We start from the raw sequence: 12108 nt of genomic DNA, 5'->3' as shown, positions 1-12108 counted from the left end.
TATTAACAATGCACTAACCAAGTTTTACAGCTGATATATTATAGATTTATGAAAGTACACAGTAGACACCAACTGGATACTTTTTAAGAATAAAATGATCGAACTCACTAAGACTTACATACCAACTATCATCTTAACCGAGCGACCTCCGTCCCCATGGTTCAACTACACATTAAAACGACTAAACAATAAATAGAAAAGATTATTTCGCAAAGCCAAACATTCTAACAGCATTCCTGCCTGGGAAAAATATTACGCCAGTGAAAAGGCATTTGATTCTTTGGCCGCAACAGCTAAACGAACCTTTTACTCAACAACACTCCCTAGCATCCTGCAGAACAATCCCAAACAATTCTGTAAATACATTAATCCAACTAACCATAAACCCTTATTACTATATGATGGCGACAATAACTGTGTTCCTGACCATAAATCATCTGAAGTACTAAACTCAGTCTTCTCTTCCGTATTCACTCCTGAACCTGACAATGACCTCCTAGACTGTTCCCACCTCAACCACTCAACAATGCCAGACAAAACACTTGAGGCATATGGTATCACCAAGCTAACAGAATCCCTCAAATTAACAACCCCGGCCGGCATCGATGGAATCAATTCCAAAATGCTTAAGAACACTGCGCACATCTCTAGTTTATTATTTTTTTTTCCATATCTTTCAGCAATCATTATCATCTGGAGTGGTGCCGCAAGACTGGAAAATAGGTAAGATAATTCCAGTACCAAAGAAAGATCATCACCATCGTGCCAGAATTACCGTCCAATTTCCCTCACCAGTGTTTGTTCCAAACTAATGTAGCATATAATTTATTCTCACATTATAAAGCATCTAACATCCGCTAATTTTTTTCAATCCTAATCCACATGATTTTCAGAAAGGCATGTGCTGCGAGACTCAACTAACTCTCATTGTTAATGACATCAGCTCACATCTTGATCAAAATGTTCCCATAAATGCCCTCTTCCTAGACTTCCAAAAGGCTTTCAACAAGGTTCCTCTTGAGCAGCTCTTCCTAAAACTATTGCGTCTTAATCTTAACCCTTGTGCTATTCGATGGATACGCAACTTTCTGGCTAACTGTCAACAGTTCGTTTACGCTAACCAATGCTCGTCTAAATTATCACCCATTATCTCCAGCATGCCGTAACGCACTGTCCTGGGACCACTAATCTTCTTAATATACATTAACAACTTACCAAGAGGTTGTTCTTTGAAAATGCGTTTATCTGCTGATGATTGCATAATCTATCGTCCTATTACTAACGACGCTGATTCTCATGCTCTCCACTCCAACCTTAACGTCATTGAAATTTGGTGTAATAATTGGCTAATATTTCTCAATGCCATAAAAAAACATCACTACTTACTTTCCACCGTCACCAATCATTTATTTCAGCTAATTGCATTGCCTGCGGTTCTGAAATATGTGCTGTGATCTCCTATAAGTACTTAGGTATTAACATGTCCGGTAACCTCAGTTGGTCCTCACACATTTGCAGCATTAGCAATGATGCCAATCGTGTACTATGCTACCTGCACCGTAATCTACACCTTGTTCCCCCTTCAGTAAAACAACTTGCGTATTTAACACTTGTTCGACCCAAACTGGAATACGCATGCTCAGTGTGGGACCCATACAAACCTATCCTGGCAACAGCACTGGAATCCATACAGAATCGTGCAGCAAGGTTTGTTCCCCCTGACTATTCTTACCACACTAGCGTCACTAAACTTAAGTCATCTCTGAACTTTTCAACCCTCAAGCACTGCCGCAAAACAGCAAAACTGTGTCTCTTTTACAACTTTTATCACTCACTTCTTCACCAGACCGACATCAAGCTTGTGCATCGCACTTCATCCCATCATAGCCATTCAAAGGCTGTTTATCCCCCTCCAGCTCACACCACCACTCATCTTAACTCTTTCTTCATTCAAACAGTAAAAGACTGGAATCATCTACCAGCTGAAGTGGTGCACCTCTCCAGTCATTCATCGTTCAAGCCATTCATTGAAAATATAACTTAGATGTGCCCACCCCTCATGTAAAACCCCAAATGGGCTATTTGAGGTATGAATAAATAAATAAGTAAGTAAATAAATAAATAAGGAAATAAATGGGTAAGGGTCAAACTTTTGTAAAATTTGGAATTTCATAAAATCTAAAAATATCACACTGCCTTGCTTAAACCAATTTATTTCTAGTGAAAACAGTCGGTTATTTTACCTTGCCTATGGTTTGTCAGTAATGGCATCACATAGCTCTCATATCTCACGAGAGCGACAAGAGCCAGTGGGCCTTCCTCTTGAAACATAGAAAATCGCCCAAGGAGCTAGTTGTCAGCACACAGTATACATTTGCATTCATGTCGTTATCTTCTGACACTTGTTCTTCATTACCAACGGGCTTCACAAGATCCCCATCATCCAACTTCTCTGTTGCATCCATGTCTGCACTGTCATCAGCACTTCCGTAATCAGTGAAGTTCACCCCTGGCAGGATATCACTAAGCTAGCTAAGCTGCTCTCGAGAACTGGAAGACAAGCGTTCGACCTGCTGTTTCGGACTGACTAAACATGACCTAGCTTTGTCGTGGAACATTTTGAAACCAGCATGTCTACAGCAATTTATTTGGATTGCTTTGTTTCACTCCAGGCTGCAGCCACCATCTCTATTGACATAAAAACATTGGAATTTCTCGCACATCTCCAAGATGAAAAGCAACTTTTCAATCATTCAGTGCTTGTAGGAACATTTCATACTATTTATTATTCCTTGATCTAGAGTTTCAATGAAAGATGTTGCAATAGAAGAATAGCATAACTCTTTATATGTCAGACGAACGTAGGGGATGTACTGTGCCAAGCAATTGTCCAACAGGAGGCACACTTTTCTCTTCTGCCAGCATACATAATCGTTAAATATATGTAATTCACTTGGAGAAAATGGTGCAAGACATCTACGCGTTACCACTGACAGTTTATTGCATGGGCAGTTTATTCCCCATTAAAATACCGCAGCTTCAAACTCTGGCCAATGATGAGAGGGGGTTGCTTGTCAGTCCCATCCTTATTGATGCACAGCAAGGGTGTAAGCCTTTGCTTGCTGCTTTTCCCACAGGGTTCCTCTTTGCATGCGAGTGTCTTATTGGGTAGCATTTGATGAAGAAGCCTCACTCACTGGCATTGCACATGTCATCAGGGGCATAAAGCCTGCCAAAATGTCCGGCACATTCTGCAGCAACCAGTAGTAAACTGCAACATTGACTGTGCTGCTTGGCTCATCACTCAGCGTTATGCTGATAATTTTGCAGCACTCTTTAAAGTGCGACAGCCAGCCAGCGCTTGCCTCGAATTCTTCGCTTCTCCAAGTGAGGTGAAGACTCTTTGATCACATGTCTACAAACCACATAAAAAGACTTTCCTCCAACTTTCCATGCAGTCCTGTCTAGACTGACATTTTCATTGATGCACTTTCTGACTAAGTGGCTTAAACTATAGCATCCATACCTTTTGAAATGGTCAATAGAGTGCTTGTCAGAATGCCACGCTCAGAGGCAATGCCACACTTCTTGGGCCCATTGGTCATATCGCAAAGTGCTTGCACTTCTAATACAATTAGCATTCCTAGCCTGCCTCCCCCCTTTGTAGTTTGTGTCGTGCTTCTAGCCTAACTCTCGCGGTCTTTCGAATAAAAAGAAAGACTTCAAAAACTTAAGTACTGGTAGGTATCGAATCGAAGCCCTAGAGATTGTTCAGCAATGACTATGTTTTATACAACAGAATTGAGAACAAAGATGACCAGCTCAACCTAAACTTGAACCTTCAGAAAGTAGTGAATTGGTGCAACAAATGGGAAATGTTGCTAAATGTGAAAAAATCAGTCTTTATGTCAATAACTAGAAAGAAAAATACTCAAAGCTTTAACTATTATATAAGCAGTAACATACTTGGGCATAACTTTTACCAGAGATTTATGTTAAAATGCCCACATAAATCACGTATACTCCAAGTCCATAAATGCATTGTAGTCCCTAAGACGAAACTTTTGCGGTGCAAATATAGAAATCAAATGTCTTGCTAACAAAGCATTAATAAGGCACATCGTTGAGTATGTAAACATCAAATGGGATTCATACACTGTTACCAATTGTCGTAAACTTAAAAGAGTATGGCACCTTACTGCCAGATTTATATTTAATAAATATTTAACCTTTTATTCCCCAACTTAATTATGTAAACGTGCCAACCTTCCATCACTGGAGTTATGAACTAAGCAGGAAAGGCTAAAGTTTCTTTATCAGATAATTCATAAGCACATCATTGCAGACGGTGGAGATTACTTCAAAATCCATACCAATCTAGGCACCGTAGCCACATGCATATATCACTCCCGACAATATGCAACGACTGTTTTAAATTTAGTTTCTTGCCTCGTGCGATTGCAGAATGGAACAGGCAGCCAAATGCCATTGCAGAGGCCACGACCCCAAGTGCTTTATTGGATGGCTCTGTTCAATGACAACGTGCCATAGCATTTTGTCCTATTTTCATGTATGAAAAATGTGCAGCTGGTTGGTTGCTTGGTAGCTGAGAACACTAGTATGTACCCTTATACCCACATATGTCATGACTGCCAAGCTGATAACCTATGTATTTACCCCTTTGAACCTTTTATTTGTTTTTTTGGTCTGCATGCGAAAGGATGCTCATTTGTACCGTACATACTTTTTTTTTGTCTTTCCACTTCTCTAATATCCTCAGCAATGGTGGAGCTGACCGTATTAATACATGACATAAATGAAATCATCTAAAGCACTGCCATACCACAAGACTGCACAATCACAGCCCCAGCTGCTTGTAGCAATGAACAAGCACGTCATCATACACATGCACATGGGTTGCATGTGTATACAATATCTCTTATAAATCCATTTATGAGAGCAAAAATAGGCTGGTTTAAATTCGGCCCCAATTTTTCTTTATTTCTTTTCCTTGGCACTGTTTTTTCACGTCTTTTTTTTTTTGAGGGGCTATGCAAAACTGGAAGAAGTGGTCAACCTTCCTTCGTAAGATCGAAATTAGAAACACACTAAATTTAATGACAAACATTTGAAAAATTTATACTTTGTTTGTAAAATTGAAAAATTCAAAAAATCGAATTTTGTAAAATCAGGTTCAACTATATTACCTTATCCTGTAGCTGTGATATGTGTGTGGCACTAATTTGCAGGACACAAATTTTAAATGCAGCCTGTGCCTTGGCTCAGCTCTTTGCTGTGTATGCTTATGGGCTTCCCTATAACATGCCACCACACCACCAGAGCGACTGCGCTCCCACGGAATCCAAGCACCTGTGCCGCGTGAGAGAGATGCATTCTGACCATGGAAGCCAGCGCACAGCCGATAAGGGTTTCTGCACCTTTTCGTGAACAAATAGTTGTTATTTTTATATTAAACATACAACTGGTGATGAGCAAGTGGATCATAAGTGCAGGACCAGCCTGATGAAGACATCAACCTCAGATGCAAGCATGCAAGTGATTGTGCTCCCACTGTAGAGTAATGGAATTCTGTGGCCATCCTGCGTGAAAGTACAGATATGGCGACATTCAGCAAGGTGGAGGAGTACAGCAACCAGGAGTCCTGGCTCTCATACACAGAACAGCTCAACACATTCTTTAATGCAAAAGACATTGAAGACAACAAAAGAAATAAGTGATTATTCTTGTACACATGCCACCCTATGCAGTTCGTTGGCACCAGCAAGGCCGAAAGAAAAGAATTACAAGGAGCTAATGATGACCTTGAACAGCCACTTCAGCCAGCTGTTGTCTGAAATAGCCTGAAAACTTTCTATTCAACAGACACATTCAGCTTGCGAATGAAGGTGCCACAGTGTTCGTCGCTGAACTTCAGCACATGGTGGAAAACTGCAACTTCAGTAAAGCTCTCAACTGCATGCTGAGGGATCACCTTGTATGTGCAATCCATGAAAGGACTGTGTGGTAGAGGCTTCTGGTGGAGAAGAACCTTACCTTGGAAAAGGCATTGACATCACGAGAATAGCAGAAGCAGCAGATCGAAACGCAAGGGAACTTCAGAAAGAGCATGTGGAATTGCCCAATTCTCTAAATCAAGAAGGCACCGCCAATTATGTCAAGTACCACTATAAAAAGCGCCGTTTGGTACGAAATGGACAGAGGGACCCAGGAATAAAGCCAAAAGAAAAGGCAAGCCCGGATCCAAAGAGAAAATGAGACCCTGGTTTTGATGTGGAGGACATGACCAGAAACCACCAGGGGACCTATTCTCAGATAACCATTTTCAGAAATACTATCGCCTCCACACGACACAGTGCTCAACCAGCCAATCAGCTCATCTGGTTTTGCTCAACCAGCCTATAAGCGCGCACTGGAAGTGATATCAATCTGGAAGTGATAACACAGCTCCAGATTGAAAACACATCAACACCAAGTGCTACAAATATGGCAACGTTGGACATCTGGCGAGCCGCTGTATTTTCAACACTGAGAAGACAAGAAGTCAAGAAGGCCAAATGAAGTCTCGAATCAGGTAACTATCCAACCGAGCACTTTCTGAATTCACAGGAAATAAATGCAGCTGTAAGCCCCATCACAGTAAGCTTTAAGGTGACTGGAGCACCACAGAAGATGGAGTTAGACTCTGGCTCATTAGTCTCCATGAACTCGGAAGCCACATACAAACTGAACCAGCATTCGCTACCCCACCTGATGGCAACAGACATCAAGCTAAAGTGCATCCATGATGCCATTCCTGTGCTTGGTTCCTTAAGAGTGTACGTATGCCAAGGCAAGAATACATGTCAACAGTCACATTTTGTGGTCGGTTGCAAGCAAGAGACCAAACTTGTTTGGCAAGGACTGGTTGGCAACATTCAAGCTTCTACCAGGGCAGGCAAACATGACACAGCTGGTAGAATACGCAACAGAACACATGGTGTAAAACATGTTACGAGAGTTTAAAGACCATTTTGTGGTGTTTGTTCTCAAGGGACCTCCAGTTCATCAAGAGCTTTGACCCGACACTCGGTCGCAGTACTACCGAGCCCACTCTGCACCTTATACACTGCGAGAGAAAGTGGAGCATGAACTTAAAAGATTGGAAGACGAACCAATAATCACGTTGGTTGATCAATCATAGGTATTTCTCATAGTACCATTGCTAAAAGCAGATGAAAAAAGCTTCAGAATTTGCAAAGCCTACAAGTTGGGCCTGAATCCTGCAGTGATTACAACCCGATACCTACAATTTGAAAGGTTGAAGACATTTTTTGCATCCTTGCAAGGTGGAGTCAAGTTCACAAAGCTAGAGTTCAAGGAAGCCTACTATCAGGAATCTGTGGGTGATGAAATAAGCACACTCCTGGTCATTAATACACACATACACACAGAAGCCTTTTCAAATAGAATCGCTTAGCCCCCTTTTGTATGTCATCAACTCCGGCACTCTGCCAAAGAACTATGGAACAAGCTCTTCAAGGAATCTCAGGTACCTCTGCATACCTGGATGATGTCCTCGTGATGGGGAAGACTGATGCGGAACATCAGCAGACCCTTCAAAGGATCAAAGAATCAAGTGTGAAGCTGAAACAGGAGACGTGCAAGTTCTTTAAACCATCGTTTGTGTACTTGGGTCATGAGATCAGTGTAGCTGGACTTCAGCCTGCAAAGAAGAACACAGAAGCCATCATCCAAGCACCAGAACCCAAGGATGTAGGGTAACTAAGATCCTACATTGGACTCTTTTCGTGCTACAGAAAGTTCCTACCCAACATGTCAATGCTACTAGCACCCTTGTATGTGCTGTTACAGAAGAGCACCCGTTGGAGATGGACAGATGAAGAATGAGACGCCTTTACCAAGAGCAAACAAGTAATAATGGAGGCCAAAATTCTAGCCCACTACAATCCATCAAAGCAGCCTGTGCTTGGCCGTGTCGCCTTACCCTGCAGTGTGGGGGAAGTATATAATGTAAAGAAGGGGTACGGCATGCAGACACAGGCACAAGAGGAGAGAAGTGGACAACATGAACGCCGGTTATCAACTGAAGGAAGCACTGAGGTGAAAAAAAGAAAGAAGACACAAAACTCATCTGCTCATGCTCTGGAAAGATAGCACCACATGTCAATCGGGTACACGCACCAGTCTACGTGAGAGGTAACTGTTAAGGCATTTGATCTCTTCCTAATGTAATCAAAGGCTGACTCACGCACGCACTTCCACCATTACTGATATGCCATGCCTCGACCATAAGACGCGTATCTTCATTCCTATGCCTGTACAATATCGCGCATTCATCTACCTTAGGCGTGCAGTTACAATCTTGGCAGTCTTGGCAATGTAAGGAAAGATTAGAAGGCGATCCACCAGTTAAAGATCTTTTATGTTCCATTAGACTCTGATTGATACACCACCCCGTTTTCCCTACGTATAAATGGCCACAGCTAAAGGGAACTTTACATACCACATCCATATGACAGTCAGTAAAATTGTTGTTCTTGATGTGCTCCACTGGACAAATATCTGTTCTTTTTTGCCTTTCACCAGCTCCTTTTTTCGCTGTACGGCGGCGCATATCTTACCTAGCTTATTGCTAGCAGTGAAAATAACATTAACACCATATCTACTTGCCACTTTTTTAAGCATGTGCCATACTGAATGAATGTAAGGAATAGCCACTACTCTTTTCTTGCTATTACTTCTTTCTGTAATCATGTCCGTCCCCCTCGAAATCGACTTCTTTAGGAGTTCAGCCACAGTGGCCACTGCTATGCTAGGATAACCTGCCTCTAATAGGTGCCAGACCTGTGCATTAAAACTGGCGCTCATTTTGTGCATGCACGATCTGGTGAGAGAAGACTTAAGGCACAACATAATTCCGTTTTTTACTACTTTGGAATGCTTGGATTGAAAGTTTAACAATGGCTTCGAAGATCTAGGGGAGTACTGCCAGCACACGTGATTTTGTTCGAAGACCAAGAAAATGTCTAAAAACTGTATTATGCGTCTTTGAGGAAATTCCTTGGTAAACTTGAAACCACCTCCATTAAGTTTAAATTGCTCACTTACTGAGGTAGCAGCGGAATCAAATTCATCCTTATTGCAGAAAATCACATAATCATCAACATAATGAAATACCTTAACAATTGCCCAAGGCCTTCTCTAAGCAGCTGTCAATCGTGCTCAGGTAACTATCCCTAAGAATAGGGGCAACCTTTGATCCAATACATATTCCTGATTTCTGCAGAAACACGGCATCTCTCCACCCAACCAGCGTTGACTTTAAGTACATTGAAATAATTTCTAGAAAATCACCCATGGAAACACCGCATCTATCTATAAAAGCCGACTCTTGCACTTGGCGATAGTGCTGTAGCACCAGCAAAATGGAGTGGAATCGCCACTGGTATTCGTATCTTCCACCCTCATGCTAGCAGAATGAAACTATTCACAGCCAGAAAGGAAAGCTCTTGCCATAATATTTAGTGTCACACACTTCAGAGACTACCTTTTGTGTCATTGTTTTGTGGTAATGACTGATCACAAACCATTGGTGGGGATCTTTTGGGCAGGCAAGGCAGGTCCAATTATGATTGCATCAAGAATTCAACAAAGGACTCTTACCCTTGGAGCCTACAACTACAGCATCAAGCACTGTCCAGGATGCTTCAATGGGAATGCAAATGCCATGAGCAGGCTGCCACTGACAACATTGTTCAAAGATCTAAGAGAACCACCAGAGCTCGTAAATTCGATCTACAACCTCGAAACGCTAGCAATATCAGTGAAGCAACTGCAAGACCTCACGAACAGCGACCAGAGCTTAAGCCAGGTTCTACTATGGGCAAAGGATGGTTGGTCCCAAAGCATGTCAGACAAGCCTCTACAACTATTCTGGAACAAACGTGATGAACTGAGTGCACATCGGAATCTTCTCTACCGAGGAAACTGCATGATTGTTCCACCTTCTGCCTGCCAACGTATCCTTAAGATATTCTATGAAGTTCACCAGGGTATGATCATCATAAAAGGCATGGCAAGATCCCTTGTTTCGTGGCCTGGCATAGATGCTTAAATAGAGTACTGCTCTTGACAGTGTTCAGAGTGCCTTCAGCATTCTCCAATGCCACCTAAAGCAGAACCAGTGTCCTGGCCAGAACCGCAGGAATGCCGGGAGTGTTTGCACTTGTATAACGCTGGACCACTCGAGAAAATATTTTTTGTAGTAGTTGACACAAAGTCAAAATGCCTCAAAGTGCTCATTGTGTGCCACTTCTAAACAATGGAACACCTGTGTGAAATTTTTGCAATGTTTGGATTACCAAGGTGTATTGCGAGAGACAATAAAGTGCCATTTACTGGTCAGCCCTTCCAAGACTTTGTTGAAGGAAATAGGATCAAGCATCTCCGAACTGCTCCTTTCCATCCAGCTTCAAATGGCTAGTCAAAACGAGCAGTCCGCACAGTGATGGATGGTCTCAAAAAGATGAAAGGAGGAGACCTCAAGCTCTGGCTAGCTAAATGGCTGCTCATATACCACACAGTGCCATGTCTAAATGAAACATCCCCAGCAGACCAGATGTTCAGTTATCTTATCAAGGCAAGGCTCGACCTTGTCATTCCCAAGAAGGGTGAAGAGGAGGCTATTACGCATTCTGAGCAGTGGCCCAATTCTAAGGAAAGCAGAACACACTACAATATATCATTAAGGTAGTTGTTCACATCTTTGGCAGAGGACCAAAACTGATGACACAAGTGGGTATATCATGGTAACAGTGTCAACTCCACAAGGACACATACACCACCACTATGACCAAGTCAAGCAACAGTCAACACTGGCTCCAAACCAAGTGCAACAACCTTCTGCAGTCCCGACATGGCTGTGACCATGCACCCAATGAAACACGAACAGTTGAGACTAACTAGAGGGACAGTGCAAATCGCAAAACCTCGAACTGTCCCACTCGAACTATCCAAATCTCTGAAACATACATAACCTGCTTTCACTAAAAGAGGAGTGCTGCATGTGTTTATCGGTGCCCTTAAAGATGGTGCACCACTACCAGCACAACAATGCTCCCTCACCTTGCATGTGCGAAATGCATCATCCCTCAAAGCTCAAGTGCACGGACACCCATGAGGTGTCCGTGCATCGCTTTATAGATACACATTCCGACCATGGAAGCCAGTGCATGGCCGATTGTGATTTCTGTACCTTTTCATTAATAAATAGTTGTTATCCCAGTATAAAGTATACAACTCTGCATGTGACATTATGATTGAAGCAGTCAGTGCATGTCCTAATTATAACATGGCCAAAGTCGATGCAAAAGCTTTCGACACTCCAGTGGAAAGCTTCTGGGATCCTAGAGGTGTAGGCAGCTTGACTAAAGCATATATTTAACAATTAACTATTTTCATAATAGGTTTTATCTTAGTGGCTTTCAACCCAGAAAAGGTGTTCTGCACACAAGTAGTTGGCTCCCGGCAGTGACACCTGCCAGACAGTACTCGTATCATTTTTCTTTTCTTTTTCTTAGCTAGACAGATGCCATCATATTGCAACTAATGCATCCATCCATTCAGTTCAATGTTCATAACAATAGTACTTATGCTTCCCTACAAAGGGCTTTAAATTACCACACAGATATATCATTCTTCAGGCCACTCAAAAATATTCAAGATGTTAATAGCAATCTTGTTTTGCTGTTCAAACTGCTTCACCATAACAAGGGCTCACTACCAATATGCTTAGTGTACACATGCTCTGGCTGCCTGCAATCAAAGTAAGCATTAAAGAGGCCCTAAAACACCTTTCTAAATAATCATAGAAAGTCCTCACTACTGCAAGGTGTCACCTTACAACTCTTCTGCCACAGAAGGTTTTCAAATCCATCAAGTATAAGCGTAGTTTGTGGTAGCTGAAAGTTGTTGTCGATACCTCAAAACATGGCTCGTACCCACAGGGGGGATTGGCCACACTGGTTTGATTGAAAAGTGCATCTAACAAAATACCAAAAGGGGGTGAATGCAAACATTCAAAACGAA

At 42.1% G+C, this 12108-nt stretch overlaps 1 protein-coding gene across 12 annotated transcripts in view; it reads right to left on the bottom strand.

The window, feature by feature from the left end:
• The window catches only part of LOC135911998 (glycosyltransferase 25 family member-like), an 873389-nt gene that overhangs the window by 859354 nt on the left and 1927 nt on the right, over positions 1-12108 (bottom strand). Inside the window, exon 1 of one of the 12 annotated variants that reach the window (XM_070521042.1) lies at positions 7564-7719. The exons of the other annotated variants lie outside the window; for them this stretch is intronic. The gene's annotated coding sequence lies outside the window, so the exon portion shown is untranslated. Of the gene's footprint in view, positions 1-7563; positions 7720-12108 lie in introns of those variants that run through there. 12 annotated transcript variants of the gene reach the window in all.

Source organism: Dermacentor albipictus, chromosome 1 (genome assembly GCF_038994185.2).
Source record: "Dermacentor albipictus isolate Rhodes 1998 colony chromosome 1, USDA_Dalb.pri_finalv2, whole genome shotgun sequence".
NCBI lineage: Eukaryota > Metazoa > Arthropoda > Arachnida > Ixodida > Ixodidae > Dermacentor > Dermacentor albipictus.
This window is presented reverse-complemented; position numbering and strand designations above follow the sequence as displayed.